Source organism: Panthera tigris, chromosome E1 (genome assembly GCF_018350195.1).
Source record: "Panthera tigris isolate Pti1 chromosome E1, P.tigris_Pti1_mat1.1, whole genome shotgun sequence".
Lineage (NCBI taxonomy): Eukaryota > Metazoa > Chordata > Mammalia > Carnivora > Felidae > Panthera > Panthera tigris.
Genome location: NC_056673.1, coordinates 37,895,948 through 37,917,834, shown reverse-complemented (window position 1 = coordinate 37,917,834; position 21,887 = coordinate 37,895,948). Strand labels below are relative to the sequence as shown.

General features: G+C 40.0%; 1 protein-coding gene across 4 annotated transcripts in view; it reads left to right on the top strand.

The window, feature by feature from the left end:
* The window catches only part of FBXO47 (F-box protein 47), a 43,391-nt gene that overhangs the window by 1,417 nt on the left and 20,087 nt on the right, over positions 1–21,887 (top strand). The window contains exon 1 of one of the 4 annotated variants that reach the window (XM_007085769.2): positions 19,578–19,751. The exons of 2 other annotated variants lie outside the window; for them this stretch is intronic. The gene's annotated coding sequence lies outside the window, so the exon portion shown is untranslated. Of the gene's footprint in view, positions 1–19,577; positions 19,752–21,292; positions 21,448–21,887 lie in introns of those variants that run through there. One more of the 4 variants, XM_042966490.1, reaches the window with a different exon arrangement.

The following is a 21,887-nucleotide window of genomic DNA, read 5'->3' as shown; positions in this document are numbered from 1 at the left end:
TAGAAGACATCTAAGGAAATGATTCATCCGAGCACAGCGGGACAAAAAATGGGAAACAAAAGCGTACTCAGATTCAAGAATCCCAATGAATTCCTACTAGAGATAAAAGGAAATTTGCATTCCAACATATCATAATAAAATTGCAGAACACCAAAGACAGAATCTAGATCATAAAAGCAGAAGAAAGGTCAGATAACATCAAAGCTGCAGCAATCAGACTGGTAGCTGATTTCTCAAGAACAACAGCAAAAGTAAAAAGATAATGGAATTCACTGTGCTAAGAAGAAATTACAATCAACCTAGAATTCAATACCTACTGATATTTATGAAAAGCAAAGGTCAAGGGCACCTGGCTGGCTCACTAAGTAGAGTGTGGTACTTTTGATTTCAGAGTCATGAGTTCAAGCTCCACGTTGGGTATAGAGCCTACTTTATTTTTTTTGCAAGTTTTTATTTAAATTCCAGTTATCCAAATACAACATAATATTAGTTTCAGGTGTAGAACTTAGTGATTCGAACCTACTTTAAAAAAAGAAGAAGTACAGGGGCGCCTAGGTGGCTCAGTTGGTTAAGCATCCGACTTCGGCTCAGGTCATGATCTTGCAATTCGTGAGTTCAAGCCCCGCATCGGGCTCCGTGCTGATGGCTCAGGGCCTGGAACCTGCTTCAGATTCTGTGTCTCTCTCTGCCCCTCCCCACTCATTCTCTGTCTCTCTCTCGAAAATGGAGAAACACTAAAAAACTAAAAAAATATATTAAAAAAAAGAACAAAGGTGAAAAGAAGGAATGGCACACAAATAAAAACTAAATGCATTTGCTACCAAAGATCAACACCTGAGCAAATTTCAAAGTATATATTTCAAGCAGAAGAAATCTCAGATGGAAGGAATGAGATGGAGGAGTGAAGAGAGATAAAAGTGGTAAAATAATGAATCAAACATAAACAACCTATTTTACTGGCCTACTACTGACTATATAAAACTATGATAATGTCCTATAGCATTGAAAAACTAACAAGAGGCTATCTGCTGTCACCTAGCCCCCAGGGATGCAGTATAGGTCCAGACATGGTTCTGTACTGTCTCACAGCCATGGATCTCAACAAGGGGCCAAGGTAACCAAGAACATGAGCAGGCCAAGACATAGCTGTAGCCTTAGGTTCCTCATCAAGCACACCACGTTTCTGTGGAACATAATCCAAGAGGTATGCAATTGTGCTCTAAATGGTACATGAACTGCACCCCATGGAACTGCTCAAGGTCTCCAAGGGCAAGTAGGCCCTCAAGTTCATCAAGAAAACAGTTGAGACAGGGCACCTGGATGGGTCAGGTGGTTACATGTCTGACTTCGGTTCAGGTCATGATCTCACAGTTCGTGGGTTCGAGCCCCACTTTGGGCTCTGTGCTGACAGCTTAGAGCCTGGAGCCTGCTTTGGATTCTGTGTCTCCCTCTCTCTCTGCCCCTCTCCGGCTTGCACTCTGTCTCTGTCTGTCTGTCTGTCTGTCTGTCTCTCTCTCAAAAATAAATAAACATTTTAAAAATTAAAAGAAAAGAAAAGAAAACATTGGAGACACATATCTGCACCAAGAAGAAATAAGAGAACTGAGCGGCATCCTGGCCACCATGAGGAAAGCAGCTGCCAAGTGGCCCGAGCCCCCTCCCCCTTCTGTGCATAAGAAAAGCTTTACAGAAAAAAAAAAAAATAAACTGGCAAGAAAGAACTAAATACACACAACCCAGGGGCACCTGGGTGGCTCAGTTGGTTAAGCGTCAGACTTTGGCTCATGATCTCGAGGTTTGTGGGTTTGACCCCTGTATCAGGCTCTGTGCTGACAGTTTAGAGCCTGGAGCCTGCTTCAGATTCTGTGTCTCCCTCTCTCTCTGCCCCTCCCCTGCTTACACTTGGTCTCTTTCTCAAAATTAAATAAAAACATTAAATAAATAAATAACATAACATAACATAACATAACATAACATAACACACAACCCAGTAATACATAAGTCAGAAGATGGGTGATTGGAATTGTAGTGTTTTAAGGTCCTTACAGTGTTTGGAAAAAGGCAAAAGAATAACGGTTTACTTTAGACTTTAATGAGTTAAATCTACAAAATAAATTTTTAGATCAACTACTGGAAGTCTAAGAATAGAATATTTAGCTTCCACAGTAATAGAGGAGGAAAATTGAAGTGATAAAAAGTTAGAAAAGAAAAAATAAGCATAAAAAGGGAGAACCGGGGGCGACTGGGTGGCTCAGTTGGTTGAGTTGATTTCAACTCAGGTCATGATCCCAGGGTCGTGAAATCATCCCTTGCACTGGGCTCCATGCTGAATATGGAGCCTGCTTAAGATTCTCTCTCTCTCTCTCTCTCTCTCTCTCTCTCTCTCTCTTTTTTTTTTTTCAACGTTTTTTATTTATTTTTGGCACAGAGAGAGACAGAGCATGAACGGGGGAGGGGCAGAGAGAGAGGGAGACACAGAATCGGAAACAGGCTCCAGGCTCCGAGCCATCAGCCCAGAGCCTGACGCGGGGCTCGAACTCACGGACCGCGAGATCGTGACCTGGCTGAAGTCGGACGCTTAGCCGACTGCGCCACCCAGGCGCCCCCCTCTCTCTCTCTCTTTACCCCTCTCTCTCACTCACTCACTCTCTCTCTCTCTCTCTCAAAAAAAAAAAAGGGGGGGGTGGGGGAGACCCAATACAGTTCACTCTTGAACAAAACGAAGCTTAGGGGCACTGACACCCACATAATAAAAAATCTACATATAATGTTTGATTCCCCCCAAAACTCAACTACTATTAGCCTACTGTTGACGGAAAGCCTTACCAATGATATAAACAGTCAATTAACACATATTTTGTATATTACATGTATTATATACGTATTCTTATAATAAAGTAAACTAGAGAAAACAAAGGATTATCAAGAAAATAATAAGCAAGAGAAAATACATTTATAGGACTCTACTGTAAAAAAAAAAAAAATGCCTATAAGTAGAATCACACAGTTCAAATCCATGTTCTTCAACGGTTAACCGAAGACAACAACAGTTTAAAAAAGAAAAATAAGGGCATGTGGCTGGCTCAGTCAGAAGAGCATGCAAGCCTTGTTGTTGGGGTTGTGAGTTCGAGCCCCACGTCGGGTGTAGAGATTAAATAAATAAATAAATAAACTTTTCAAAATGATAAAATAAAAAATAAAAATAATACATCAGCAATTGCAATGTGTAATGCAATAAATGCGGTAGTTAAGAGATTGTCAGAGTAGAGGAAAAACCCAGCTCTATACAGTTTATTAAAAAACCCACCTAGAACATAAAGATACAGAAAGATTGAAATCAAAAGAATGTAAAAGACACACTAGGCAAATGTTAAGTAAAAGAAAGCTGATATAACTCTGAAAGTATCAGACCAAATGTACTTGAAAGCAAAAAGATATATATTATTTGATAAGAGATCACTATATGTATAATGATTAAAAAATTGCAAAAACTGACAGACTCAAAGTGGAGACTGAAAATCTATCATGATAATGGGAGACACTAATACCACCCTCCAGTGATCAATAAACTAAACAGGCAAAAAAAAAAAAAAATCAGTAAGGATTTATGAAATTTGAATAGCATAATTACCTAGATTAATTTAATGGACACACATAGAACAAAGCCAAAGCAACATTCTAAGTAACATCATACAAGGACAATATAGGGAAAGAATACTGTTTACCAAGTTCACTCATGAATATAGATGCAAATATCATGAGTAAACTATTGACAAACTGAATTCAGCGACGTTTAAAAAGATAATAGATTATTACCAAGTTGGATTTTCCCCAAGAATGCCTAATAGATTTATTATTAATAAATCAATTAACTATCCTTTTTTTTTTAGGTGTGATGATATATTGTGTTTTTGGAGGAAAAATGTCCTTATACTTAGGATCTGCATGCTGAAGTATTTTATGGGTGCTGTGTAATGATATCTGCAGGTTAACTTCAAATGGTTAAGAAAAAAAAAAAAAATATATATATATATGATGTATACATGTTGTCTATATAGAGAGCTATATAAGCTACATAGATAAAGCAAAAATAATAAAATGTTAACAATGCTTGTACCTAAGCCATAGGTACATGTGTATTCATTGTACTGTTCTTTCAACTTTTACGTACACTGGAAATTTTTCATAATGAAAAATGATGAAAAAAATAAACCAGGTAATGAAATTTACCACATTAACTGAGTAAGGGAAAAGTCTTTGACAAAATTGAATAACCATTCATGATTTTAAAAAAGAAAAACTATTAACAAACATAATGATAGTATGTAAAAATTATTTTCTTAAGACTGAAAACAAGACAAAAATGACTGATTTTCTATATTGTACCAGAGGCCACACAGAGCAAGTATAAAAATTGGAATGAAAGAAACAAAATTGTTCTAGGTAATAGGGTTACTTACTTGAAAATCTCAAAGAATCTACAGACATATTACAAGAATTAATAAGAAAATTTAGCAAGCGTGTTAGATACATTTAGCAAGCAAGTATTAGATAAATGAAAATCAATACAGGGCTATACTATGTTCAGAGACTGCAAGACTCTCATGAATAAAAATATCACCTCCTCAAATTGATCTATAAATCCAATGCAATCCCACTCAACAGATTAATTATTAAGTCTTTAAATTTTTTTTTCAACATTTTTTATTTTATTTTTGGGACAGAGAGAGACAGAGCTCGAACGGGGAAGGGGCAGAGAGAGAGGGAGACACAGAATCGGAAGCAGGCTCCAGGCTCCGAGCCGTCAGCCCAGAGCCCGACGCGGGGCTCGAACTCACGGACCGCGAGATCGTGACCTGGCTGAAGTGGAACGCTTAACCGACTGCGCCACCCAGGCGCCCCAATTATTAAGTCTTTAAAAGGAGGGGTGCCTAGGTGGCTCAGTCGGTTAAGCATCCCACTCTTGATTTCGGCTTAGGTCATGATCTCATGGTTGTGAGATGGAGCCCCGCTTGAGTTCTGCGCTGAGTGTGGAGCCTGTTTAAGATTCCCTCTCTCTCTCTCACTCTCTCTCTGCCCTCCCTCGCTCACACGCACTCTCTATCTCTCTCATACATACGTACATACATAAATACATGGAAAGAAGTTCTGACACATACATGGATGAACCTTGAAGACTTTCGAGATGAAAATGAAGACGAAACTTGAATGCTAAATTAAGTCAGTCGGTCACAAAAGGACAAATACCGTATGATTCCACTTACATGGGGAACCTACAGTAGTCAAATTCCTAGAGAAAGAATGATGGTTCCCAGGAGCTGAGGGGAGAGGGGACTGGGGAATGGATTTGTGTTTAATGGGTACAGAGTTTCACCGGGAAGATGGAAAGTTCCGCAGATGGATGATGGTCAGTGATGGCTGCACAACAGTGTGAATGTACCTAATGCAACTGAAGTGTACACTTACAAATGGCCAAAATGGTAAGTGTTCTGTAGATTTTACCCCAATAAAACATGGTTAACACAAAATTCCAGAGAATACTCATCTCTGGGATGAAAATAGGAGATGCAATTGGAGAGGTACACACATGAGTCTTCTGGGACATGATAATGTGCTTCCTCAGCCTGGTAATAGATTCACAAGTGTTGATTTCATTGTTGTTGTTGTCTTTATTTTTTTTTTAATGTTTATTTCTGAGAGAGAGAGAGGGAGTGCAAGTGGGGGCGGGAACAGAAAGAGAGGGAGACACAGAATCCGAAGCAGGCTCCGGGCTCCGAGCTGTCAGCACAGAGCCCAACATGGGACTCAAACTCACGAACAGCGAGATTATGACCTGAGCCGAAGTTAGACACTCAACCGACTGAACCACCCAGGTGTCCCTTATTTTTGGTTTTTTTAAGTAAACATAGATTTTCATGCATGATTTTGTATGCATGCCATATTTCTCTTAAAATTTTAAACACATATTGGGGCGCCTGAGTGGCTCAGTCGGTTAAGCATCTGACTTCGCCTCAGGTCATGATCTCATGATTCGTGAGTTCGAGCCCCGTGTTGGGCTCTGGGCTGACAGCTCAGAGCCTGGAGCTGCTTCAGATTCTGTGTCTCCCTCTCTCTGCCCCTCCGCTGCTTGCACTCTGTCTCTCGCATTGTCTCAAAAGTAAATAAAATTTAAAAAAAAATTTAAACACCTATAAACACAGGTAGCAAAACAATAATGAAAATCAAGGGAAGTTATAGACACAAATGCAGGATAATGGTTACCTCTGGGGGGAGAGGGAAGGAAGGCGATCTGGAAGGGGACCCCAGGGAACTTCAGAGGTCATGTTGATTTTTGTTTTCTACAACTGGGTAGTGGGATACACATGGGTGTCCCTCACATCATGATTATTTACTCCTTACATATATTTTGCAAATATTCATTTTTATTTATTCAAATAGTTAATAAGTGTAATTTGTAAAGAAAACCCTAATATATGTGTATATTTTTTTAACTTGTGTCTTTATTTGTAAATCTGGCTTGTGTCAAACACTGAGGCCAGCTACTTGATCGAACTACTTGTCCCGGCTACTTCTTTCCTAATACCTTAGTGGTGCCCTGGGATGACCACAGTGGTCTGAAAAAGTGCTTGTGATGTAATAAACAGACAACCTCAGTACATAACAAACTATCACTCTCCTGTATGCTGGTGGTTAAAAGGAGAGCGTGCCCTCCTTTGGGGCATATTAAAGGCTTACTGAAGATCCTCCAGTCCCTTACAGGGTAGAAATTGGGCCACCATGTCCCTTGGCTGCATTCAGCCCATTAGCTCTCTCTGCCTTTTTCCCCAACATCAACAACAACAAAAAAACAACACATAAAATACAACCACGTAAAAGATCTTGTCACAGTTGACAAAGGAAACAATTTTCTAGGATGAAGTACCAACAATCTCTATTATATCAGAAAGTGAGTAGGGTTGGGGTGCCTGGGTGGCTCAGTCAGTTGGGTGTCCGACTTCGGCTCAGGTCATGATCTCAAGGTTCGTGAGTTCGAGCCCCACGTCGGGCTCTGTGCTGACAGCTCAGAGCCTGGAGCCTGCTTCAGATTCTGTGTCTCCTCTCTCTGCCCCTCCCCTGCTCATGCTCTTTCTCTCTCTCTCTTTCTCTCTCAAAAATAAATATCAAAAATAAATAAGCATTAAAAAATTAAAAAAAAAAGTGAGTAGGGTTTATGGTTGGTAGGGTGGGGGGGGGGAGGGCAGAGGGCCATCTTGGGCCCTCACAGTCACAAAAGACCTCGAACTTAGATCTTTGACCTCACCTATAATGAGATTGCAATACAATCACAAAGACACACACACACACAAACTGAGGGTTGATGGAGTAAGGTGGGTGGGAGATGGGTTAGATGGGTGATGGGAATCAAGGAGGGCACTTGTGATGAGCACTGGGTGTTGTATGTAAGCGATGAGCCACTAAATTCTGCTCCTGAAACCAATATTGCTCTGTATGTCAACTAACTAGAATTTAAATTAAAAAATTTTTAAAAGACACACAAAAAAGATGAAAACATTTGTTATGCAGTTTTAAGTATATGTCTCAATAGCAGACCACACTTCCCTAAGAGTGAATGGTTGTTGTAAGTCTTATCGTTATCTTGTGGCCAGCAGTTATATTGCACGGGAGTTTGGGTGGTTTTTTTTTTTAATTTTTTTTAACATTTATTCCTTTTTTGAGACACAGAGAGAGACAGTGTGAGCGGGGGAAAGACAGAGAGAGAGGGAGACACAGAATCCAAAGCAGGCTCCAGGTTCTGAGCTGTCAGCACAGAGCACAACACGGGGCTTGAACTCACGAACTGTGAGATCATGACCTGAACCAAAGTCGGACGCTTAACCGACTGAGCCACCCAGGCGTCCCCTGCACTGTAGTTTTTGTTTGGAATTCTAATTTATTAAATGTAAATATTTAAAAATTTTAGCATAAATTTTATAACACTGCTTAGGCATTTCTTCATTTTGTAATAAACTAGCAGCCTTTAAAACTTAGGGTCGCCAAACTAAAAGGCAATCAACGGAACGGGAGAAGATATTTGCAAATGACATATCAGATAAAGGGTTAGTATCCAACATCTATAAAGAACTTATCAAACTCAACACCCAAAAAACAATCCAGTGAAGAAATGGGCAAAATACATAAATAGACATTTCTCTAAAGAAGACATCCAGATGTCCAACCAATACATGAAAAAATGCTCAACATCACTCATCATCAGGGAAATACAAATCAAAACCACAATGAGATATCACCTCACACCTGTCAAAATGGCTAATATTAACTCAGGCAACAACAGATGTTGGCAAGGATGTGGAGAAAGAGGATCTCTTTTGCACTGCTGCTGGGAATGCAAACTGGTGCAACCACTCTGAAAAACAGTATGGAGGTTCCTCAAAAAATTAAAAACTGGGTAAGGGGCACTAAGGAATCTACTCCTGAAATCATCGTCGCACTATATGCTAACTAATTTGGATGTAAATTTAAAAATAAATACATTATTAAAACAAATAAACAAAAGCCACCTTAGGGTTGCCAGATTTAGCAAGGAAAAATATAGAACACCCAGCTAAATTTTAACTTCAGATAAATAACAAGTAATTTTTTAGTATGTAGCATGCAAAATCAGGGACATATTTACACTAAAAGAGTGTTTATTATTTATCTGAAATTGAAATGTTACTGGGCGCCCTGTATTTTATCTGGCAGCTCTGGGAATGAAGCGCCCAGGCTTTCCATCTCTGTGTACCCTGGAGTGGATGGGAAAAGGAAGTAACATTCATTCATTGAGTGTCAGCTATGTATAAGCCAAGTGCATTATAAGTGTGATCTCATTTAAACCTTGCCACAGTCTATGGGGGTACATATTACTCCATTTTACAAGTAAACACAGAGCTTGAGTAATTTTTGCCAGGTGAGACAGCAGACATGAGATGGGTGAAGAATGAAATTCAGGTTTGCTTCTCCAGTCTGTACCTTTTCCCTCTCGGTGCACTTTCTACCAGAAAGCTTTTAGCTGTCTTGCTGGCTCTGTCGGTTAAGCTTCCGACTCTTGATTTCCACTCAGATCATGATCTCACAGTTGGTGAATTTCAGCCCCACATCAGGCTCTGTACTGACAGTGTGGAACCTGCTTGGGATTCTCTCTCTCTCTCTCTCTCTCTCTCTCTCTCTCTCTGTCTGTCTCAAAAATAAATAAATAAACTTAAAAAAAGAGAGAGAGTTCTCTGGCCATTTGTAATGATACGGATGGAGCTAGACAGTATAAGGCTAAATAAAGTAAGTCAGACAGAGAAAGACAAATACCATATGCTTTCACTCATATGTGGAATTTAAGAAACAAAACAAACAAGCAAAGGAATGAAATGAGAGAGTCAAAGCAAGAAACAGACTTTTAATTATAGAGAACAATCTAATGGTTACCAGAGGAGAAGTGGGTGATGGAAATTAAGCAGTGCACTTGTGATGAGCACAGGTTGATGTATGGAACTGTTGAATTACTATATTATACACCCAAAACTAAAATAACACTGTAGGTTAACTGCGATTAAAATAAAAACTAAAATAAAAACTAAAACACACACACACACACACACACGAAAGAGAGAGAGAGAGTTCTGGAAATACCCCCAAAGCTTTTTAAATTATAACTTAAATTTCATGTGAAATATAATATTTTGTCATATCTAATTAAATTTGTTTGCATGGGGTGGAGTATAATTATAAATGAAATCTGCACAGCCTGACATGTTTCAAGGAAGTATAATGCAGAGTTTTGCCTTCAGAAGGTCAGATAATCTCTCTGGAGCTCAGTTTCCTCGTCTGTGAGAAGAAGGTGTTTTGTGACTAAAGTGTTTTCCAGTCCTCTACCTTTGGGATTTCCAGGCCTAGGTCCAGAAAACGTATTAAAATCTTATACAGCTCTCTGCTGCCACCTGCCGGAAAAATTACAGCATCCATTTCGGCTTGAAATGAACTCTGTCTAGTATCCAGCCAGTACCCTTGATACTGGGGCTTGTTTACTTAGTAATTTCAGTCAATTAATGAGAATTATGGTTTTCTGAGTTTTCCCAGTTTCAGTGTTTTTAATTTGTAAAACATTCCAAATGAGTCAAGCCTGAACTTTGACCATCTGGAAATTAATTTTTTAGCAGGTTTTCCCACAGGAACGTTTTTTTTTTTTTTTATAGTTGTCCAGTGTTTTGCAATGACTGCCCTGCCAAATCTACTCATGGAATTTTTTTTTTTTTTTTGAAAATTTTTTTTAACGTTTATTATTGAGAGATAGAGAGAGACAGAGCATGAGCATGGGAGGGACAGAGAGAGGGGGAGACACAGAATCTGAAGCAGGCTCCAGGCTCTGAGCTATCAGCACAGAGCCCGATGCGGGGCTTGAACTCACAAACTGTGAGATCGTGACCTGAGCCGAAGTCAGACGCTTAACCAACTGAGCCACCCAGGCGCCCCTCATGGAATTTTTTTCTAATAATTGCTGTTAGTTACAAAAAAAAAATAGTGCCATTAGTCTTGCACTCATGAGGTCTGATAACAAGTATTTAATAGAACAGAAAAACTATTTTTCTTAAAATATCTCTTAATGATTTTTGGAAGATTTAAGAAGACAAAGATACAGTGTTCATCTACTTTCCCATAAGCACACACAGCCTGGAATACTGTACATATTTTTAAAAATCTGACTGCTTAACATCTATAGTCTAGTTTTTCTTTTAATTTTTTTTAATGGTTATTTATTTTTGAGAGAGAGAGAAAGAGAGACAGCACAAGTGGGGAAGGGGCAAAGAGAATCTGAAGCAGGCTCCAGGCTCCGAGCTGTCAGCACAGAGCCCGACATGGGGCTTGAACCCATGAACCATGAGATCATGACCTGAGCCGAAGTCAGATGTTTAACTGGCTGAGCCACCCAGGCGCCCCATATAGTCTAGTTTTTTTAACTAGAAAAAATTTTTCTAAATTAAAGGCTAAGTTGTATGTTAACTATCCTGGAATTAAAATTTAAAAACTTAAAAAAAAAAATAAAGGTTCAGTGCCGTCCTTAAAATCTTTTTACATATAGACGTGATTTTTTTAGAGCAGTTTAGGGTTCCCAGCAAAACTGAGTGAAGTTACAGAAGTTTTCCATATGGCCATGCACACCCCCGACAACACATACAGCCTCCCCCCACATCAACATCCTGTACCAGAGTGGTACATTTCTTAAAACTGATGAAGCTGTATAGATATATCATTGTCACCCAAAGTCCACAGTTTACCTGAGGGTTTACTCTTGTTGTACATTCCATAGGTTTTAACAAATGCATAATGATATGTATCTACCATTATGGTATCATACGTACAAAATATTTTCAGTACCCTAAAAATCCTCCACATTATGGCTATTCAGTCCTCCCTCCTCTCCAGCCCCTGGCAATCCCTGGTCTTTTTACTGACTCCATAGTTTTGCCTTTTCCACATGTCATGTATTTGGAATCATACGCTATTGCTGCTTTTCCAGACCAGCTTCTTTTATTTAGTAATATGCATTTAAGGTTTCTCCGTGTCTTTTCGTGGTTTGATAGCTCATTTCTTTTTAGCACTGAATAATATTCCATTGACTGGATGTACCACAGTTTGTTTTTCTGCTCACCTACTAAAAGACATCTGGATTGCTTGCAAGTTTTGGCAGCTATGAACAAAGCTGCTATAAACGTCCGTGTGCAGGTTTTTGTGTGACATAAGCTTTCAACTCCTTTGGGTAAATACCAAGGAGCATGATTCCTGGATCATATGGTAAGAATATGTTCAGTTTTGTAAGAAATCACCAAACTGCTTTCCAAAGTGGCTATACCATTTTGCATTCCCACCAGCAATAAATCACAGTTCCCGTGGCTCCACGTACTCACCAGAGTTGGTGAGAATTTTGGTGTTGTCAGAATTTTGGATTTTGGCCATTCTAATAGGTGTGGACTGGGATTGTTGTTTAAATTTGCAATTCCTTGATGACAATATGATGATGTCGAGCATCTTTTCATATGCTTATTTGTGACTTGTCTATCTTCTTTGGTGAGATATCTGTTCGGGTCTTTTGCCCATTGTTTAATTGGGTTGCTAATTTTCTTTTTTTTTTTTTAATGTTTATTTTAATATTTTTTTTTATTTTTTTTTAACGTTTATTTATTTTTGAGACAGAGAGAGACAGAGCATGAACGGGGGAGGGTCAGAGAGAGGGAGACACAGAATCTGAAACAGGCTCCAGGTTCTGAGCCGTCAGCGCAGAGCCCGACGCGGGGCTCGAACCCACGGACAGTGAGATCGTGACCTGAGCCGAAGTCGGACACTTAGCCGACTGAGCCACCCAGGCGCCCCAATGTTTATTTATTTTTGAGACAGAGAGAGACAGAGCGGGGGAGGGGCAGAGAAACAGACACAGAATCTGAAACAGGCTCCAGGCTCCAGGCTCCCAGCTGTCAGCTCAGAGCCCGACGTGGGGCTCGAACTCACGGACCACGAGATCATGACCGACTGAGCCACCCAGGCGCCCCGGGTTGCTAATTTTCTTACAGTTGAGTTTTAAGACTTCTTTGTATATTTTGGATGATGGCCCTTTATAAGCTATGTCTTTCACGCCCAGTCTGTGGCTCATCGGGCTTCATTTTTAAGACAGTTAAAATCACTTTCCAGAGTTCCCATCATAACGCTACAAGTGCAATCCAAATAATTCAATCATAAAATATAAAATATAGGACTAAATTTATTGCCAGATGGGGTTGAGTCAGCTTCAGAGGGTGGGAGCCAACAGCCAGTCCCTTCATATCTGAATCCACATTATCACAGGATTTTGTTGTATAGCTGCCAGGAGCTTGATGTAATCTGAAGGGCAATAAAATCAGAGTCCCACTCCTTTCTAAAAACTAACCTTGGGGTAGGGCTTCTTTTGAAAGGAGAACAGGAAGAGATTTTGGGAAAAAGAGGTAATGCCCACTCACTTCTGCTTCCTGACAGAACTATCGACAGGCCTAGATATTTGAATACATTTATTTATCACCCATCTTTCACCTTGTGATGATACTCATTAAAACACATCCAAAATTACTTTCCAACCCACCTCCACCTCTTTTCATTTATGATACAGTAATATACAACAGTGTATCCTATTACTATTTTTTCTAATAATACAAATAATACAGGCTCGATACAGAAAGCTTGGAAAACCCAGAAATGCACAAAAGAAACAGAAGTTACTTAAATCTTCCTTAATATTGCCACGCAAACATAACTACTGCCAACATGTTAATGGTGCCATTCCTTCCAATATTTTATATACGTATATATATATATTTCCCTTCAAAACTACTATAACACTGTGTGTATTACTTCATAGTTGATTTGGTAACATACACTTTTCCAGGCAAAATGTGACATGGCCCAAATGTGATTACTCAAACTGGGTTCATGCCAGGATGCTGGAGTTGAAAACCTTGGGAAAGACGCTTACTTCCTTGGACCTTGGTGTCCTTGTCTGAAAAGTGAAGAATTTCTTGCCATTCGCCTGCCAAAGCCTATTTGGGGATGAAATTTTATCACTGTGCTACATCCTGAGGACTCTATGTAACGGCCCCTACTTCCACAAACCCTTAGTTTATACAGAGTTTTATTTTTTGTTAGTATATATTTTTAACTGCCTTATGCAAATCGTTTGAATCTGTCTTATTATTTCTGCTGGCAATTTTTGTGAGCCGGCTGACTAGTCTTTAAAGATAAAGAGTAAAAATAAAGTACCCATCTTTTTAATAAAAAAAGGAGAACAAAAGAGAAGCTTAAAAAAAATCCATCATTGGGCTTTACTCTTAGTATGTAAAGAAATAAATGCACAAAAGTACAGGATGAACATCACTATATTTCAATTCGATGCAATTCAGACAATTATGACTTAGTAAGAAAAAAAAGTAAGAAACTTAGGAACCAAAATAAAGGAACATCAGTAGAATGCAACAACTATCTCAGAAGGATGGAATAGGGTTTTGGAAACTCTAAGGAAATCCAACTAGAAAGGAAATTACTTTGTCTAAAGAAGGGAAGTTAGAGGTGGCTTTAATTACATTCAATTTCATAAAAGACATAAGCCAATTGTGTGTCTTCTTTATCAAGAACCAACAGGAAATTGGTTTAAGCTGTTGGTAGATTAATTAACACATTAAAAACTGTCGATAAAGGGCTGGAAAAGACGGTAAAATGTACCAAAAATGGAAAACGTGCTAACCTTTTGTACAGAGACTGCTGTTTACAACCTGATATCTATCCTTCCCTTCTTATATATTTTATTTTTCAGTGGGGCACAAGGCCCTATGAAATATTTTCTAGTTAAGAGTGACCATGTTACTAACTTCTGGTCAAATCCATGTCAAGGAAAGTGTCTTTAAAGGGCCAGAGAGAAGTCTCTTCTTCCTCCTCCTTTCTCCCTGCAGGCTGAAATGTGAATATGATGCTTTGAGTTCAAGCCACTATCTTGGGCCATGAGATGGAATCCACAGGGTGAGCATGTAAAGCAAGAAGATAGAAGGAGCCTGGATTCCAGATGATGGTGAAGCTGCCACATCAGCCCTGATTGCTTATCTCTAGACTTTATTTATGTGAGAAAAACAAATTCCTATCTTGTTTAAGCTGCAATGGTTGAGAGTTCTCTATCAGTTGCAGCCTCTCCTAATTTTAAGTGATACACTTTTTTTTTTTTTTAACTTTACTGTTAAGTAATCTCTAGTTGCACGCTCTACTGACTGAGCCAGCCAGGCACCCCTTAAATGATCTACTCTTAAAAGTAGAAGTTAACTTTAAAAAGTTTATCCTAAGATGAATATACAAAGTGCTCCCTGCAGCATTCAGTAGCAAAAAATTGAAAACAATTTAGTGACTCTAATTAAACAAATTTGTACCATATATATCTTTATAGTGAAACACTATGTAACTAGTAAGAAGAAGAATATAGATTTATATTTTTGACCAGGAAAGATCCCATCAGGAAGGAAATGTACTGAAGTGTTATCAGTAGTAATCATCAAGTAGAAAGATGAGGTTGATTTTGGAGTGGGGGATGGGGTGGGGGAAGAGGTGGAACTTGTGTACGTTTTTACATTTTTTTGCAGTGATCATTGATTTCTTGTAGGAATTTTGAGTTATTTCGTTTTTTAATTTGAGAGAGAGAGAGAGAGGGAGCGCAAGCAGGGTAGAGGGGCAGAGGGAGTGAGAATCTTTAGCATGGTCCACGCTCAGCATGGAGCTGGACACGGGGCTCGATCCCATGACCTTGGGATTGTGACCGGAGCCGAAATCAAGAGTTGGACACTAAACTGACTGAGCCACCCAGGCGCCCTGAATTCATATTTTTAAGAAGAAAACCTGTGTATTGCTTCAGCTTAAAATATCTGTGGAATTTCCTTCCCTAAAGTTTTTACAGAATGTTACAGATAACCAGCTTTTTTGGAATAATTTAGGCCAGCTCTCTCTCCTCTTACTCTGAAAGTCAGGAATGAAGATAGAATTTTATCACACGGCATCCCATAAAGGGAATGGGAGTGACTGGGTGGCTCACTCTGTTGAGCGTCCAACTTCGGCTCAGGTCATGATCTCAAGGTTGGTGGACTTGAGCCTCACATCAGGCTGTGTGCTATCAACACAGACCCTGCTTCAGATCCTCTGTCCCCTTTTCTCTCTGCCCATCCCCCGCTCATGCTCTCTCTCAAAAATGAAAGAAAAAAAAAACATTAAAAACTGTAAAGGGAATGATATTCAAGACTTTCATGACATACAATAACGGTTAGGTGCTCATTTTCTTAAATAAAAATAATTGCAATAGATCTCCCTGCCCACACGTGGCATATCTGGGAGTCAATGTATATTTGGATCCTTGAAAAATTCTGTGTATCGAGTAAAACAACACCAGCATCACCTAGGTTTGGGTGGGTGTATGTGTGTGTATGGGGATGTAGCAGGAGCACAGAGAGAAATACCACGGGAAGTAACTCATCTCTAAGTTGAGACCATTGTTAATGCTTTCAAAGAGCTCAAAGAATAACAGGATAACTTAGACCAATACATAATTAATTACGATTCAAGGCAGAATGAAGTGCCCATAGAACAGTACCAGAATGAAGAAGGTTCAAAAGAGGAAAAACATTTCTCATTATAGGGATTTTTAAAGGTTTAAGACTCTTAGAGGAAACAGCCTGTGAAATGGGCTAAGTCAGTATATGTTGAACTCGACTATGGATTTTGTTAAAATGCAGATTCTGATTCAGTAGGCTGGATGCAGGGTCTGAGATTCTGCATTTCTAACAAACTCCCAGGTCATGCATACTGTTGGTCCTGGGACTCCTCTTCCAGAAGCAATGGTCTAAAGTCTATCTTAGGATGTCCAAAGATAGAGCTGGAAGAGAGAGATTTCCAAGCAGAGAAATCAGCATGAATGACACTACCAGGGTGACAGCAATGGGGTCGGTGGTGGGGAGTTTGGGAAGTTTTCTGGAGACATAAAATTCAGCCACATTGAGGCAGGTCTTGAAGGCTAGCTTGAGAAGCTTGGACTGAATTAGAGGCAATAAGGATCCATTGAAGGCTTTGGGGCAAGGGAATGATATCATCAGTAATTAAAATACTCATATATATCCCAGTGAATAAAACAAGCTTAATAAATCTATAAATATTTGAAGTTAGTTAATTTGGAGTCCATGAGCAAACATGCATTCATGTTCCCCTGCTCTTTATGAATACAAAATTAAGTGCAGGACCTTGGAAGGAGTCTATGCAAGTAGGAAGTCCTGAAGTTTAAATTTCACTTGGCTCATGGTGGATCCATTTCTATATCTGTTGTTCTTCCATATGTGAAGGAAGAGGTATAAGGCATCTCAAAGAGTTTACAGTGTCATTTAGGAGGGAAAGCATACCTATTGAAGAAACAAGCTTCATGCAAGGAGGAAGATTTTTTTTAAAGTTTGTTTCTTTATAAATAATTTCTACACCCAACATGGGGCTGAAACTCACAACACCTGAGATCAAAAGTTGCATGCTACCGACTGAGCCAGCGAGACACCCAGGGAAATCATTTTTGATGGACGTTTCAACACAAAAAATCTGCTAAAGGAGACACTTCTCCCATCCATTCTTCCCTCCCCCCTCATCCCCACAGGAGTAGCAGGTTTGTCTTCTTGGGAAGGAACAGAATACATGCTAGTCCAGGTCAGGTGCTTGTGACCTTGAGCCATGGAAGGCAGAAACTATACTTCCCTTGCAGTTAACATGGGGCTTGGCAGAAAAATAGGCATGGATCAAATGTAACAAATGAACAAACAAGTTGAGGGAAATAGATTATAGAGGACACTGAAGAAATGGCAGAGATTTGAGTTTGATGTGGCTGGCAAGGCAAAGTCACTGTACATTCTTGAAATGGGAAATGACAAACGGACCCAAAGTTCTTCGACCTCAACTGGATTGCCAATCCGATGGACACTGGTAGTATTCATCTAACAGACACCCTGCAGCCCTCAGCACTACTGACCGCTCCTCACTCTTGAAGCACTCTATTTCAAGCCTCCAGGACTCCATTCTCTCTCCTGGTTTTCTTCAGCTAACTCTACTGGATGCCCCTTCTCAAATTCCTCTAAGAACTTGTCCTACTTTCCCCAATCTCTGAATGTCCATCAACGTGTATCTCCAGCCCAGAGTTTTTCTTCCAACTTCCAGATTTGCAAATTCAACTACTTTCTTGATATCTCGATTTGGATGTCTCCTAGACACATCAAATTTACCATCTGCAAAATTAAACTCTTAATTTTCTGCTTGGAACGCTCCTCCTCACTTGCAGATCTCAGCAACTGGGATTAACATCCACCCACTCATTAAACACCAGAGGCCTGGGAATCATTCTGTATTGTCTTCCTTTCTCTCCCACCAATTTCTAATCCGTCAGCAAATTCAGTTACTTCTACCCCCAAAATATATCTCTAACCTATCTCTCCAGGCCACCCCTCTAGTCAGGCATCAACATCCCAACAGATCTCCTCTCTTCTGCTTCTACCAGCCTCATTCATTTTCCACAGAAAAGCCAGAGCAATTTTTCAATGATGTAAAGCAGATTATATCACTTTCTGCTTAAAACTCCTCCGTGACTTCCCATGACACTTTGAATAAAAGGTAAACTGCTATCACTCAGGATCTTTGTATCCATTAGACACTACTGGCCAACTGCCTAAGGGCTGAGATCTTCATGGACCTATAAAAACTGTTTGGGGGGTTGGGGGGGGGTGGTTAGCGGGGAAGAACTAACTCCAAAAAACTACAGTCAAAATTAATAAATGTTCGTGACTTCATAATATAACAATATGCCAACTAATGCTAAATATAAAGTCAATCTTTATGTAGTCATTTATGTATTTTATTTCAATGAAGGATGTGGGCTATAAGAGGAGTAGGTCCCCTACAGGGCTTCTAAAATAAGCTTCTTTTAAGGCCTTCATATAAGGTTCTACACACCCCCATCTGTGCTTACCTCTCCATGGTCTCCATGATGCTACTCTCCTATTTGCTCACTAAACTCAGCCAGGCAGCATGACAAATTCCTACAATGTACCAAAATCTTTCTTGCTTTTCCCTTTGCCCCCCATCCCTTTGCCTGACTGGCTCCCTCTCCTCCACTAGTTCTCAAAGTATAACCTCCTCAAAGGGACCTTCCTGACCAATCCATCTAAAGTAGGCAGCCCCCCCCCCCCATACCACCTTGCCTTATTTCCTCCATAACACTGTTTATGTGATCTTTCCCATTAAACTAGTAAGTTCCAGTAAGGCAGGAAAACGTATGTGTCTTGTTCTCTGTTGTATCCCTACGGCCTACTCCAGTAACTGGCCCAGAGCAGGCTTTAATAAATAGCTATTGAATGAATGAATAAATGAATGTAAACTTCATTTTCAAGGCAAGAGGGGCAAGCTAGTAAGATCTGTCTTGGACTCCATCTTGGGAGGCTGGAGGCACAAATCCTCCTTTGATTCTAGGCACCCAGATAGATTTAAAAAGGAATGTTTGGAGGTTTCTTCCAACAGAAGTTTTGATCAAAGCTCTTGTAACTTACCCTACTGGGGTGGGGGCAATGGGAACAAAAACGGGCTCAGAACTAGGCTGAAGGGAAAGGAAGTGGTTTGGAGGAGATGCGTGGCGGGCCAGGTTGGGGCTCTTCGTTTGCACCCTCCCCTCCCCCAGATTCTAACGGCTCCACCCCTTCCTGTCTTCAGCTTGGAGCAAAGGGTGCCTTTGGCCTCCTTTCGGGCTCCGTGGACTACATCCTCGTCAATTATTCATGGCGTGGGAGGGCACTATGCCTGCCGGGGCTTTTACTATTCATGAGGAGGCGGAGTCTCCTTCCCGCGGGGGCTCCTGAGAGGGTTCTAAAATATTCATGAGGGAGGAGGGGCTTCTTGCTATTCGTGAGGGGGCGGAGCTTCCTTCCCGCTGGGGCTCCTGGGAGGATTCTAAAATATTCTTGAGGCGACAGGGGCGCCTGGGAGGCGGGAACGCAACTCCGGAGCCGACCGGAGCTGAACCCGCCATCTACCCGGCGGGAAAACCTTGAGGAGATACTTTTTTTTTTAAACATTAAGAAATTTGAGGATGGTGGGGCAGACCAACTAAATCCCATTTGCCTGTGATTCCTTAGCCGGAAAACTTTTCAAAATCTGTGGTAAAAAGAGATTTTTTTCCCCCCAGTACTTACTTGGGATGGTTTCATCTTCTCGTGGACTGAAGGGGGTAAAAAATGCATCGCCATGTGGTTTGACTCTTCTGTCGGCCAGTTTCTCCTTTATGGCCTCCCTGGTTTACCTCTCTGAGGTGTTTGGAGCCAATGCCCCTGCAGATGTGGCGGGTCTCTTCTAGGGTTTGTTAGGTTAAAACAAAACAGAAATCGCGGCGAATTGCTGTGGGACGGTTTTCTCCGAAAGCGGGGGGGGGGGAAATTCAGCCAAGAAGGCGCTCAAAGCCTCTCGCAGTCCAAAACGAGCGGGCTGGAACAGAGGCGTCGAAACATTTTATTACTATTATTTCGGGCAGTGATTCTCATTCTCTTGAGGGATACGGGGGGTGGGGTTGGGGGGAAACCGGAAGTAGTTTGGATTACACCTTTAGGATTTTCTGGAAAGCCCGCTTCCCCGCCCTCCCCCTGCCCCAGAAGCCTCCAGGTCTGAGTGAGGAGAAGCAAGGAATTGTAAGGGGAGACTTCGGTTTTGAAAGAATGGGCCCACTGCGTTTTAATCCTCAGAGGTTTAAGTACACACGCTCGGTGGTTGACGCAGAGTCAACCACTGGGTCTCAGGTGTTCGGCGAGGCCCTGAAGAGCCCGCAGGCCCCACCCAAGTCCCACTTGACACGTTCCTCAGGGGCAGGACAAGCCCTAGGCCAGGTTTAGAATTTTAGAAATCGCATACTGTGAAAAGTGAAAAACAGCCTCGCGGATTAAATAAATGAAGATTCTTCCATTTGGTGGATTTGCATGCAGCCTTTAAAATATCTATACTTGTAGAAGTATCTGTTGGTATGGAAGGAAATTAGTTTCACTTACAATTGCAATTGAAAAAAAAAACCCAGATTACAAAATAATATGAACGGTGATCCCTGTTTTGTTAGGAACATACATATATATATAATATATATATATATGTATGTATATATATAATATATATGTGTGTGTATATATGTATATATATTATATATATGTATTATATATGTGTGTATATTATATGTGTATATGTATTATATATGTATATATTATATATGTGTATATATAACACATATACATAATATATATAATGTATGTGTTATATGTGATACATATGTTATTAAATATATAATTCTGGGGTGATATGAATTCTAGTTTATAAGTGAATTTAATGGTCTTTTTGTTTTGCTGTATTTTGTAAACTTTTGATAATACAGTATGTTACTTCTGTAATTTTAACGAGTATTTTGAAATCTCTTCTAATTTAAATGCTCGTGGAATGCTAAAGCAAGGTGCTATGGTATGTTTTTAAAGGAGGGCCTCAGTATGCTTTTCACTAAGAACTACACTTATTGGCCATGTTTTCAAATGTAACTGATTTTAAGTTGCTATAAGTAACCTCTTAGAGGATACGTAACAATGTGATTTTGGCAATTTTGTGACAAAAGGAGGAAATGCATTTGGTCAGATGTATTTGTAACTCTGATGAAATGTCTCAGTCATTACTTCGGAGACAGAGAGCCTTAGATTGGAGTTGTAGTTATGCATCTGTACATATACCTGTGTGTGTATATACAAAAGACTGTGTTTTCTGAATGGGAGCAGTAGTGACACAAAGTCACTGCATGTTATGAATATTTTTTTTTTAAATAATGTTCTCGGTGTAAGTAAATTATAGAAGAAATGCTCATTTTTGAAATCAAGTTGTATAGGCCCTTCCTAAACCTTATAAGTAATTAATATTAACCAAAAGTGGAATTAAGAGGAAAATCATTGCTCATTTATTTTTTCTAGTCTTATTAATTTTACAAGACTTTAATTTTACTGCTTATTTGTGTTAAACAGTACCTAATTGGTAATAGTAATGCAATCTTCTTAATCTGTTAGAGCTGGTAACTTTTAAAAGCTCTAAACTTAGACTTTCTTTTTTTTTTTAAGTTTATTTATTTTCAGAGAGAGAGAGCGAGTGGGGGGAGAGGTAGGGAGGGGGGGAGAGAGACAGAATCCCAAGCAGGCCCCACACTGTTAGCGTAGAGCCCAATGCAGGGCTTGAACTCACGAAGTGAGAGATTATAACCTGAGCTGAAACCAAGACTTCGTTGG